Source organism: Vidua macroura, chromosome 4 (genome assembly GCF_024509145.1).
Source record: "Vidua macroura isolate BioBank_ID:100142 chromosome 4, ASM2450914v1, whole genome shotgun sequence".
NCBI classification, from domain to species: Eukaryota; Metazoa; Chordata; class Aves; order Passeriformes; family Viduidae; genus Vidua; species Vidua macroura.
Genome location: NC_071574.1, coordinates 23939526 through 23952230, shown reverse-complemented (window position 1 = coordinate 23952230; position 12705 = coordinate 23939526). Strand labels below are relative to the sequence as shown.

The window sequence follows — 12705 nt, the reverse complement described above, 5'->3', positions numbered from 1 at the left end:
CCGAGGTTGCCGGTTCTCTTCCCTTCCGGCCCTCCTAATTGCTTTTGTTGTTAGTACGAAGGGGATTTCGTGCCTTCTTCCCACCTCCCCGTCTTTTCCTTTTTTCGTGTTCCCTCCTTCCTTCCCCCACCTCTGCTTTGTAGTGGGAGAGGACGGGAACAACCAGGCACTCAGGCCTGGAGAACGAATTGATCTGCATGTTTTCACCCTGCCATCCCTGTTCGATGCAAATAATAGAAAGAATCACAGTTCAGGTACTCTGTGCAGTGCTGTTTAATGGTTTCACAATGATGAAGTTGTGTATGGCACAGGTTTATTATGATTAGCTGTTAGCACATAGTAGTAGTAGCAATAATAGCATGGAGGAGGGGGGAAAGGGTATTTCCACCCATACCTAAAGTGCAAGCCTGTAGGAGGCCTGTTTGGGCATTTGTTTGGATTCCTGACTGTGCTGCTTGATCTGCCTGCACAGTATCTTGTTGCACCATTGCCCACCGGCTGTGGAGTAGGCAGAACTGTACAGTGAAATGTAACCTGCCTCTAACAGTACTTCTAGCATCTTCTCAATGTGTTGGATTTGGAAGAGAAGCAGCTGTTTTTTGGATGTTCGTGCCAAATTTAATAACTGCGGGGCCGGGGGTGCTGGGATGGGGTGAGCATTCTCACACATGTGTGAGTGGTGAGGTCTTCTCACTGCACAGAATGTTAAAGTCAGGTGAAGGCTTTTACATGTACAGTTCCCGTTTTACATGAGGTGTTCCTCAGAGCAATGAGAAACATGCCCAAACCCAGCTTGACAGAGTCACAGAATATTCTGAGTTGGAAAGACCACCAGGATCAGCGAGTCCAGCTCTGGATCAAACCCAGATAGTGTGCATGTGTTTTTGAGGGCCTTTGGAAGCAAGCTGAATACATATCCACTATAGTGGCTTGTTTGGACTAGAAAGGACAACTGGGGGAAAATGCCCCAACACCACCTTGAAGGTTATAGATGAAGGTAGGGAAGAATAGAGGAGAGAAACCTTTTGGGCAGTTCTGGGCTTCTCATTGTCCCCTTGAGGAGAACAGAGGTCAGTGGTTACATGGACAGCAGGTATCTATAGCTAATCTCAGGTTTGTGTTCTTGGAAAATAAACATATCTGAAGAAGACGTTTTGTAAAGATGGGAGTTCTGATGAAGTCCACTTTCATACTGTATTACTTTTCTTGAACAAGAAGTGCTGGAGTGAAGCTGACTGTGACTTTATGGCAGTCAGACCGACGACCCCTGCAGATGAATGGTAGGGAGCTTTGTAATATTTTTTACCCTACAGAGCTGATGTGATTGTACTCTTGGCTCAGATTTCAGTAGTTGAGTTTGCCATGGTTCTTCGCCCTTGTCTGTTTCTTTGTTTTGATTCTGCTGGGCATATGTTGCTGTGAACACAAATATTTTTCAGCAGGGAGCAAGTATTGTGAGGAACACTTGTGTGCTGTGTCCTTGGATTGAGAGAGGGAATAAATAGAACCATGTTAACTTGCTCTTTTAGACACTGTCAGTGTCTCAGAAGCTCTATATCCTGTAATTTCCTTCATTTTATTCTCTGAAGGTGAATGTGTGGATGGTGCAAGTGGGGAAGTGGTTATGCTTCAGATTTTCTGTAACTAGTCTTCTTCTTACTCCTGTGTTCCCGAGATGGATGCAGTGTAGCTTCTGCATGATGGCAAGTGGGCCTGTGTTGTATACTGAATGGGCCAAAGGCTTTTATACTGCTGGAATGTTGATCTGAAAGCCTGAAAAAATATAATTGTGTATCACCTACTCTGCCAGTTGCTTGATGTGAGGCGCTTGCTTGCAGATTTCCTCTTTTGTAAAATGCTAATTGTCTCATTTGTGTTCCTGGCTAAATTTCTTGGAATTCATGAAGACCAAGCACTTTGAGAGTTTAGTAATTTCTTTATAATATTGTAATCTCTTTATGAGAAAGCCTGCATTTATTACCATGTCTCTCGTGATTTGGAGTGAAAACATAGGCAGATATTCTTGTTGAATACATGTTCATATTATTTTTACTGAAGTGACAGGAAACCCTTCAATGACTGGGCCAGAAGAGCTATAAATGAAAATTGCAAATTCAGTTGGTTGTTTACAGAAAGCGATAATCAAAAATAGCCACTAATGTAGTCATTGTAAATAGACTGAAATGATGAAGAGGTCCTCATCTTAACCCCATGACACTTTCCAGGACCTTGCAAACAGGGAGCACACCTTGTTAGGCCTTCTATCTGAGTGTTATTATATAGTGGTTTTAACACAACCCTTTAAAATGTTAATGTAAACAAAGAAAATACCTCTATTCTGCATCATAAAAACAATGGACTAAAAATAAAGAGAACTGAGTTGGAAGAGTAATGATTTTGACAAGAAAATTGTCAGTGCTTTGAATAGAGGAATATTATAGATCTGCTGAAATTATGCAGGGAATGATTGTATTTGCTACTTAAACTGAAGTTATTACAAAAAACTCTGAGTCTTTAAATACCACAGAATAGGGGCAAAATAAATGGCCGGACCTTTTTTGTCGTTTTCGTTTTGTGTTGGTCAGGTATTTCATGCCTTTAAAACCACATCAGAATTATGAGAATTATGAGGATAATGAATATGGAAAAATTGCACTCAAATGCTGTGTGTGTAGTTGTGACTAAAGGTGTGCTTTTTAGGAGGTAGTTCTCAGGCTTGCACCAGCCCAGGTAATGTATTCTTGGCTAAATATGCGTTTCATACTGTTGGAGAAGACAATATTATCTGCTGAGTCTATGCATAATTAATGTTCTAGATATATTTGCAGGCTTAATTTCTCATGGCAGTTCAGTGTTAAAGTTGGTAAATACTCTGGAAATGTTTGTTCAGAGGTGCTTATTTCATGGGATTACTATGCTGGTGAGGAAAAGGAAAGCTCATTGGACAGCCACCAAAGTAATATTTAGGGACAAAGAACTAATAGGCACAAATGCATCTAAATCTGAAGCTGGAAGTCAGTGTAGTGTTTCCCTTTGCCGTGCTGCCGGTTGTGCATTGGGGCACACATCTGTGCTTTGGCTCCACTGCTGTTCTGACGGTGCTAAAGCACCACATGCTCTGTGTGCCACCTTTCCCGGCTGGCAGCTGCTGCCATAGACACTGCTTTTTCATGAGCCTTTCTCCTCTTGTCTCGGTAAAGCATAAAGCTGTAATATGAGGTAACAGAGAACACTTTTCTGTACTCAAAGCAAGCAAATAAACAATGCCTCCTTCCCCCTTCGGCTTCCACATAGAATGATAGCAAATGTATGGTGCAAAAGGTCAAAGTTGGCCACCCTGCTTCACAAAAGGCAAGAACTAGTTCTCTCTCTTTCCCCCTTACTTTGGGAAGACAATTTTGGGCTGACTTTTAGTTCCAAGAGATGTTTTTAATTGTTCTCTGCTCTTTTTTATACTTGATGGATGCCGTGGATGTATAGTATTGTTAAGGTCTAAACTTTCAATCCACACTTGATTCCACTGACCCTGCTCTAACTGGAAAGATGCATAAAAAGCACTGACACCTCAGAAACTTTTGCTTTAGCTGGTGATTCACTCTAAGTTATGAGCTATGCTGCAATTATGATACATCAGCATATTACGAATCATAACTTGTGTTTTAATTTGCTTGGCATCTGCTGTATTTGATGGCAACCATATGGGAATCTAGATAGTCTTCTGAATTACAGAAAGGTAGCAGAAAGAAAATAAGGTTATATAAGTGTGTTACAAGAAAAATGTTGGGTAAGTGCACTTACCTTTAAAGGACAGCCAATAGATCGCTTATTAAATTTTGTATATTGTTGATAGTTTGTTTTTCAAAGGGGGAGAGGATAATTCTCTGATGTCAGCTGGTTTTCAGATATGCACAAGGAAGTTTTGATTTTATAATTTTTCCCTTGCCACAGTGTTTAAAAAAACTCCAAACAAATCAATGTGAAGCTTGTTCCGTGCAATTTTGAAATGCATTCTGTAGCATTTGATCTTCAAAAATTTGCAATGGGAGGATGTCCTTGCAGTGGAAGTGGAAGCATTCTGTTCATTTCCCTCCCTCCCCCTTTTATGATCAAATAAATGACTTTTTTATTTTACCTTTCTTCATAGCACAGATGAAGCATAGCTAAGCATTCCACCAGTGGTCTTGCTAGAAACAGAGCAATTCTTGTTTTGGGCAAGTACTCCACTGATTTGTAACAGTGAAAGGCGGGGGTGTATGTATTGATGAAATAGATGCATTATTGTGAGGTTGGCATTCTTAAATTCCTCAGTGTCTCTTTCAGCAGATGTAGCCTCAGTCTTTCAAATGCATATAAAAATTTAGTAACTGCTGGCTTTGGGGGACTTGCTTCAGATCTGTAGAGGTCATTCTTAGAATAAAAACTTTCCTTGCCTTGTGTTTCTTCACAACTTTGTGGTAGGCTATCATTGTTAATATAAAAAGAAATAGCTGAGGAACTTGGGAGAAACTATTCCTTTCTCTTAAATATTTGTTTTGACAAAATTGGGTGTTTATAAATGTGCTACTGTTTTAAGTTATTTGATGTTTCTAGTTTCTAAAAGATGGAAGAAGTGTAAGAGAACTAGAACTAGAGAAAACGCATTGTGATTAATTGTGTGACTTCTCGTTTGATGCCAATGTGCTTCAAGCAAATATTATTTGAACTATCATGTGCAGCTTATATACCTTCCTTCTGTGTTAAAGATGAATTTGGTAAATATATTTACCAGTCTTCCACCTTGATTGAATTGTCACATTACATTTTTTCTGGTGGCACATCTATCTCAAAGTCTGAAGAGTCAATTTTAATTTTCAGTGTCTCAGTCAGAGAAGAGCTGATCCATGTGAATGGCACCCAGAGCGCAGGCAGCCCCAACAGAATACTTGTGCCACTGAAACATCTTACGGTTATTTGTGTGTGTGAAAAGAAGTTAACCTAATCCCATTGCCCTTGTTGCATGTGGATAATATTTCCAAAATAAAGACAACAAATTCATGTTCTGCAACACTAAATTTGAAGGTGGATGTGATACCTTAATTCTAATAAGGCAGCCTTTGCACTGTGAACTTTTTGGTGTATGTATTAGGTATGTACATATTCAACTGCAGTGTAAGATGTAATAGGTGTGTAGGGAAGGCATGAGCTGTTCCAGGGAAGAAAGGCTTTCTTTGCCCAGAGGGGAACCCAGAAGACACGTTCTTGTAAACAAACAAAAAAACTACATACAAGGTGCAGTTGATGTAGGATAATTTTCAGATTGAAAATGTGGGAGAGAAATGGTTTTTTTGGAAGGGGTTGGTGGAGTTCAGGTTTTTTGTTTGTTTGGGGCTTTTTTGGCTGTTGTTTTTGCGTGGAGAGTAGTAAGAAGAAAAATATAAGGAACTTCTCTATCCTCTGCAGTGGACAGGAGTTTGAAAGAATGTATGTAATCTGTTACTTAAGAATGCTTTCTAAAACCTAATTCTATAGATTACTATAATCCTGATGTACTTAGTAGTGAACTTTAATTTGTTCTTTATTCCTTAAAGTCTCTAAGATGCAAGTTAATGATTAGTAGAGGATGAGAAACTTGAGTTTACAGTTAGTGAAATATCATTTCCTTTTCTTTTGAGTCCCATTCCTACAAATAGACATTTTGAAGTCTGTGTTGAAAAAGAAATATAAACTGGTTTTGGCACCAGGGCTGCTACAAGTTATAAATTTGGAACAAGAAGCTGATGTGTTGTTAAGTGCTCAGGCTGATTACTTCAACAGTTCATACTCAATTAACCAAAAGCAGTAACCTGTGAAGATTTGCTATAGGCATGTAGAATATAATGTTTTGCTTTCAGTTAAAACTGGAGGTGAGAGAAAATATTTTTGACCCCAAAAAAAAATCACTTGACCTAATTCTACCAGTTAGGAAGTTCTGGTCTTAAACTATAGTTCTGTAAGGGAGCCTTGTTTTGCCCAAAATATGCAGCATGCTTCTCAAATGTGTGGCTGGTAGCCTGTCAACAGGACTGTAATTGTTTTATTGATGTAGACAGGAGAGCAAGGAGCTGAACAGCTTGTGAAGTAACCCAGCTCTGTTAGAGATGACCCAGAAGTCACTGTCAGCATTAGCCATAAAAGTATCTTCCAGTATGGTAGTATTTTAAACTTTTCCATATCTGACTTTTCCATTAGCCTGAATTTTATAGTGACATTGTACTCCTGTACAATTTGTCTGTTTCTCATTAAAAATTAGAAAATATTGTTACAATGCAGTAAAGAATTAAAACAAAAAAAGCTTATCCAATTTTTAATAAACTTATTGAATTGTATTTCATGACAGTTTTACGGTGCAAAATCCAACAACACATTAGGCCTTAAATCAGTAAAGAATAATCTATTTCTATTTCATTGAACTGTCACATGAATTTGGAACACATCCTATTTTTTTTTTTATTATGCTGCTGTTCCTGCCACAAAATATTCTATCTTGTGATGTAGGGCTCCGAAGAACACTTGCTGGGTGAGACTCCTGAAAGGGTTTACAGTTTTTCGCACACTGACAAGACGTTGTCGAGAGGTCAAAACAATAAAAAACTTCACTGACGACTTCAGAGAAATCAGAGAACTTTGGAAAAAGTTTAGAGCAGCATTCACTCAAAACACTTCACAAAGCATTGATGTAGCCCATTCAACTTAGCACCTCCAAGCCTGTTTGATTTTAGGTTACTCAAAACTCTGAGAAGAGAGAAGAAGAAAGAGGGAAAGACAGAAGAGATATATAAAAGAGCAAGTATGGCTACTTCTCCTCCTTTCAGCAGTATTCAGCTGAGAGAAATTCCAAGAGGAGATAGGGTCAAGACCTGTGCTTGCCCCATGCTTCAGTTTAGTACCCTTTGGCTTTCCTGGGCCCTTCTCCCTGCTTGGACTTCAGGTCATCTGTCCCCTTTGGGGCTAGACTGGGCTCAGGGCTGGGGTGTGGAGCATGGCCTGTGGTATGGCAGGGACTGGTGACCACTCTGTGGCTGGGATATGGGCCCAGAGTGGGATGTGTGTGTACAGAGCAGGGCATTTCCTCTCCAGAGCAAAGCCTGACCTATCTATTCTCCTACACATGCATCCAAAATACTTTGAGCCAGCAGTCATTCCAGACTCTCACATGTCGTTCTCTGTGAATACAGATTTTCCCTGATTTCAGCAGTATTTTGTGCAGGTGTAGGGGTTGGTGTGGGTGGATGTCACTGTTCGGTCAGTGCTCAATGTAGCTGCTTCTGTAACATACACAGAGATCTAGAGCAGTTCAGCCTTCTCTGTGTGCTGGCATTTAAAAATGTCACTAGCACATTGAGGCTTGCAGTCAGGGGTGCTTGATTTGGTATCAAACTCTGACTCAGTGTGATCTCATATAACCTCCAGATGGCCTGACTTGCGGATATGCTAAAAACAGTCAGATCCTACTTCTATAGCTTTATAAACTAAATGAGGCTGTAGCAGTATTTATTTTAATACACATCAGTCTCTACATCAGATTCTTCAGCCAGTGTTTCAGCTTTCCAGTCACTTTCCTCTGGACAGCATTTAGAATAAGTATTTCATCACACACATAGGGTCTTATGAATGAACTGTCAATTTTCCACAGAACTGGGAAAAATCAATATGCCTCTTCAAGGCCTTGAAAATCCCTCTGCTCCTAGTGAAGACTTTGTTACATCAAATCATATTGAAAACCATTTCAAGCAATGTTCCTGATGTGTGGTCACAGAAGAGCTTTTTTCCTTTTGCAGCAAAGCAAGGAAATATTATGAAAAAACATTATGTACTTATTCTGTACCTGTTGCCTCCTGGTTTTCCCAACAGCAGAACTTCTTACAGGGAAAAACAACTGAAGAATTATAGAAACTTCTGTTTAAATAGGTTCTATTTCTCCTCAATAAGCAAGTAACATTATTTCTAAAAGTGCTTAGTTCTTCTTTTGGTATTGAATTAAAAAAAAAAAAAAACAACATTAAAAGAAGACTAGATATCTTTAGATATGTACAATATTTTGGATTCTTAGAGCCTTCTGTTTTGCTCACTTCATCAATGTAGTATTGATGAGTTATAACCTGAGTGTGTCTGCTGTCATTGCTCTAGTAGGCTACTCTCAGAGGGTACTGAGTATAAGTGGTGCTGCAAGGATGCTTGCAGTAACTCGGCCTGTGGGGTGTTTCCTAGTGTTGGTGGATTACGTTTAATGAGAGTCCAGCTTAATTTTTGTTGATTTAGGAGCTAATCTTACATGACATGGAATATTATTTTGTGTCAGGATTTTCTCTGTGTCAAGAGGGCAGGTTCTCTCAGTTGAGCTCTGGTGCCCCAAGCAAAGGTGCAGCAGCACTTTGTGTGGGATGTCACCCCAAGCAGATCCACCTGGTGCTTGTCATTTTGTCCAAGCCTGCACCACAGGTTCTCCCTGTTGGATACCTTTGCTTTGCTTACCCATGTAGGGCATATACTTGTGAGGCTGGGTTCTGTGTGCTTCCCTCTCACTGAACTGCATCTCTTCTGCTACATTCTATTTTCCAGTGTGCTGTGATTTAAAAATCTTGTGATTTAAAAAGCTTGAAAGGGAGCTCCCTCTTTGTGCTGTATTTAGTTCTTATGTTTTATGTAGAGACGCAGGAAAAAGTTCCCAGATAATGCATGGCAAGTGTTTTGTTGCTTTGTGTTGGGCTTCAATTAACTGTGTCACCTTGTGGAAGATGTCTCTGCAACACCATATGATTGGAGTGTTTCAGACTGGAGCATGGAATTTGGAAATGGTGACTTTTCAAAGCAGTGCGTCCTCCCAGGTAATGAGAAGGGTTGCCAAGTAACCCCGGGCACCTCTCAGCTCGGAGTATACTGGGGTGTTGTACTGTGCACAGAGCAAGAGTTTCAGATTTTTTAATTTTAATTTTTGCCATTTAAATATAAAACCAGAAACATTCCCTGTTCCATGTGGGTAAAAGATAGCATTTTGTAGAAATTGTCTTCCTGACTGTCAGTTCACGTGGGTGTATGTCTAAAGGAATATGTGTGAATTCAGTCAGTCCAACAATAATTAAATCTATAATTAAAATAATTAAAAAAAAAGAGGTAAGACTTGTAAAATTAAAATTCATATTTTTGAAGAAGTTATCCAATTAATTTCTAGATAAAAATTCTTCCATCTGGCTTGTGAAGACTATAAAAAAATATAAATATAAAATATGTAGGATTGCAGTTAAAAAGTAACTAAGGTCCAGTTTTTAATGAATATTGCTTGATATCTCAACAATTCTCTTGTTTCTTTTTCGTTCTGTGGCCATTAAGAGGGGATGTGAACTGCTGCCTAACTCAATTTTTTTCATCTCTGAATGCCTAGGAGGATCTGTTTCTATTGCAAGGCCGCTTCCCACTTTGGTTGTAGGAACCTTTCAGGATTGGTTTTCATGTGGGGCCTTGCAAATTCTGGTATCAAAATGAGAGCAGGAGGCAGCAGACAGCTGAGGCTGGCACAAGGCCGCAGAGCCAAATGTGTTAATACAGCTTCAGTGGACCAACAGCAGGCAGTTACCAGATCTGGCTGAGAACTTTCTCATCTGGGTCAATTTCTATTGATTGGCTGTTTGGCTCCAACAATGAAGTGTGGGAAGCTGGTAGGACCGGCTCCTCCTTTCCCTGCATAGATCAACTTAAAGTGATTGTACAAGTGTGGCCTGTTTCAGCTCTAGATAAAGTGGTTTTGGAGTATGGAGTACACAGAGGTGTAAGACGCGGTGCTGGGGCAGTAGTTAGCTCACTCCAGTGAGCACTGTTATGCAAGTGCCACCCCTCTGGTGCACTTTGATCATCACTGTTTTTGGAACAGTTATTGCGGTCATCTGTTTACTCCTGCTTGCTCAGTGATGTTAGAAAAACAAAAAGTGGTGATTGTCTTCCAAGGTTATTGTAATGTGAACTTAATTTGAACTTAAGTGGACAGCTGCATAATTTCCCTCTCTGGTTTCTTTTCCTTCTCATAAATGTTCCATTCCAAACACTTTCCTTCCCATAAATCTTCCCATTCCAAACACTGTGCCACTCCTTCTAATAGTGCTAAACCTTCGTTGGAGTGGCCTGCTAGATGGGGTGGCAAATTACCTCTCTGAGACAGTTTGTCGTGAATATCCATTCCCAAGTAGTGTCCTTTCTGGTGGCTTGTTACATACAAAAGGTTTGTATGCATTCAGTACATTTATTTTATATATGTATATATAACACTATGCATGCATATATATATATATATATATATATATATATATATATATATATACACACTCGTATAAATATATAATATGTACACAAAATAGCACAGTACTTAAAAAATTAATTCTGATTTGCTAGAGCAGAAGCTTATTAATTTATGTACCTAAAAGCAGGACTTGAAGGGGCTGGAAATCCATCTAACTGCTGTTGCATGCAGAGAAGGACTTTTGCTTCCTCTGACTGTATTCTACTGCTCTGCTCCTGCTGGGAGCTCTGGCATGGTCACAAGCAGTGTTCCCACTTCAGCTGTGTGGGGCTGGGTGTGGTTTGAAAACATTGATTCCTTTTTGTAGTCTTTGTTTTGAAGATAGGCAGAAGCACTGCCTGGGTAGTCTAAAGGTTTGTGGTGATATTTGAATCAATGTTTTATTCTGCAGAAACCTTTTCTTGCAGATAAGTGTGTGTTTGACTCAGGAACATGAGACAGTTACATTTTTACACGGTTTATATCCTTGTTGGCTTCTGCTTTCCTACATTTTTCCTAAACCACTCTCATACCTGTGGGAGAGGAAGCAGCTCCTGAGCGGATGCAGCCAATAACTTTGCACATTAAAGAAAACCAGTCCAAATCCTGATGAGACTGACACTCAAGGGTTTGTGCCACTGTAGCAGAATGAATTGTGACTCCCATTTGGCCATTTTAGTTGCTTTGAATACTCTTCTCTGCCCCATAGATTCATGATCCTATCAGCTGTCCTGCAGTGGGGCTGACATCTGACAGAGGGAAAAGGACAGCTGTGGGCTGCAGCAGCTTTTGTTTTCAACATCCCCATCCCAGAAACAGGGGTGTGTGTAGGATTTCCAGTGAACTCTCTGGTATTTCATACGTTGTTTTAGATGTCATGCCTTTTAAATGACAGTGATGAAGTACTCCACTTACTTGTGGTTTTCATGTCAATAGCAGCTCACTACTGCCTAGAGAAATTACCATGCCTCTTGTAAATATCCTGTTCTTCTTGGTTTTGCCCTCCTTTCAGTTTGTGCTCTACTCCAGCTTGCAGAGACTGCTCTCTCTGTTCCATTCTCAGAGGAAGCCCTTTCTGTGGCTCTATGTATCTGTGTCTGTTCTTACACCTGGAGTAGAAAGCTCACAGGAGCCTCTGCATAGTCACTGTCATGCTGTGAGAAAGGCAGTTTGTGGACTCTGTTAATGGAGTGCACATGACTGCAGGAAAGGGAGAAGAAGTAAAACCCCAGCACTGGCTGGTTTTTGTATCATTTTATAAGGTACTTGTTCCTATTTGACAAGCACCTTTGTTCCATAAACACATGTGCCCTTTCCAGGGTAATGTGCAAGCATCTCCTTGTGAAACAGCAAGCCTCATGTTGGTGCAAGACCTCCCAAATAACACCTGTGGGAGATAATCCTTCTTTAGTTATTGTGTCAAACTGTAAGTCCGGTGAATATCAAAGCTGTGCACGCAGCTCTGGCTCTGATGTGAAGAATTTCACATTTTGTAACAATTCATAAAAAATTGCTGCAGGACTGAGTCTTGTAGAATCAAGTGAGGTAGAATGGGTGAGGCTATTTTAGAGACTGGCATGATCATAGAGATTTGAGGGATGTGCTGTGTCTCCTGTTTGCACCACATGGAAGACCTGTTGCTGTTGAAGCACAGGATCTCAACGGTGTTTTGAGGCTGGAATACAGGACTGAAATTGAAATAGGCTGGTGATTATTGCTGCTGTATGAGTTAGAAACATACTGTAAAGTCCTAAGTACTTACGCTTAGAGTTTGTGGGACTCCTTTTTTGTATCTTTGGTGATGTATCAGAACTCCAGTGAGTATTGCTGTTTAAATCTTTGTAGTGTACTAGGGTCAGATTTTCGTTTATGCTAAAAGGCTATCTTGTTCCTATCTGCCATTGTAACATGTCCTTAAAATGACTGCAGATGATATTTATGGAGCAGGGTAGAACACCTTTGGTGTAGCTGTGTTGTCAAAATTGTTCAAGTGAGCAGTATTAGACTGCTAGCTTGAGGACTTTGAAGGACTTTATAAGATGGAAAGATGGACTTTGCCTTGTGGGATGTGATTGGACTTCTGTATAAATGATAGTGAGAAATCTATAATTTTTCCCAGAACAAGGAGGAATGGAATATACACATTTGTTCATAAAGCAGAAGGTGTTTAAGAATGTAAGCTTATAAAAGTGAGAGGGTAGTAATTTTTTGTCTGAAAAAAGACCGGTATTTTTTTTTTTTTTTTTCCATCTTTCTTTCTGGGAGGATACTTTTCTGCAGTTATTGTTATCAAAGGGCCACTCTTGTAATTGTTTCACTTGGTTTTGTTAGTAGAATTTTAGTTCAAAAGCTTTCTACCTTGGAAAAAAAACAAACACAAAGGCAAACCAAAGCAAACATCCATAAAGTTGTTTCAGAAT

General features: G+C 39.8%; 1 protein-coding gene across 5 annotated transcripts in view; it reads left to right on the top strand.

Moving 5' to 3' along the window:
• TSPAN5 (tetraspanin 5) overlaps nucleotides 1-12705 on the top strand; it is an 85260-nt gene that overhangs the window by 773 nt on the left and 71782 nt on the right. The gene's annotated exons all lie outside the window — the stretch shown is intronic.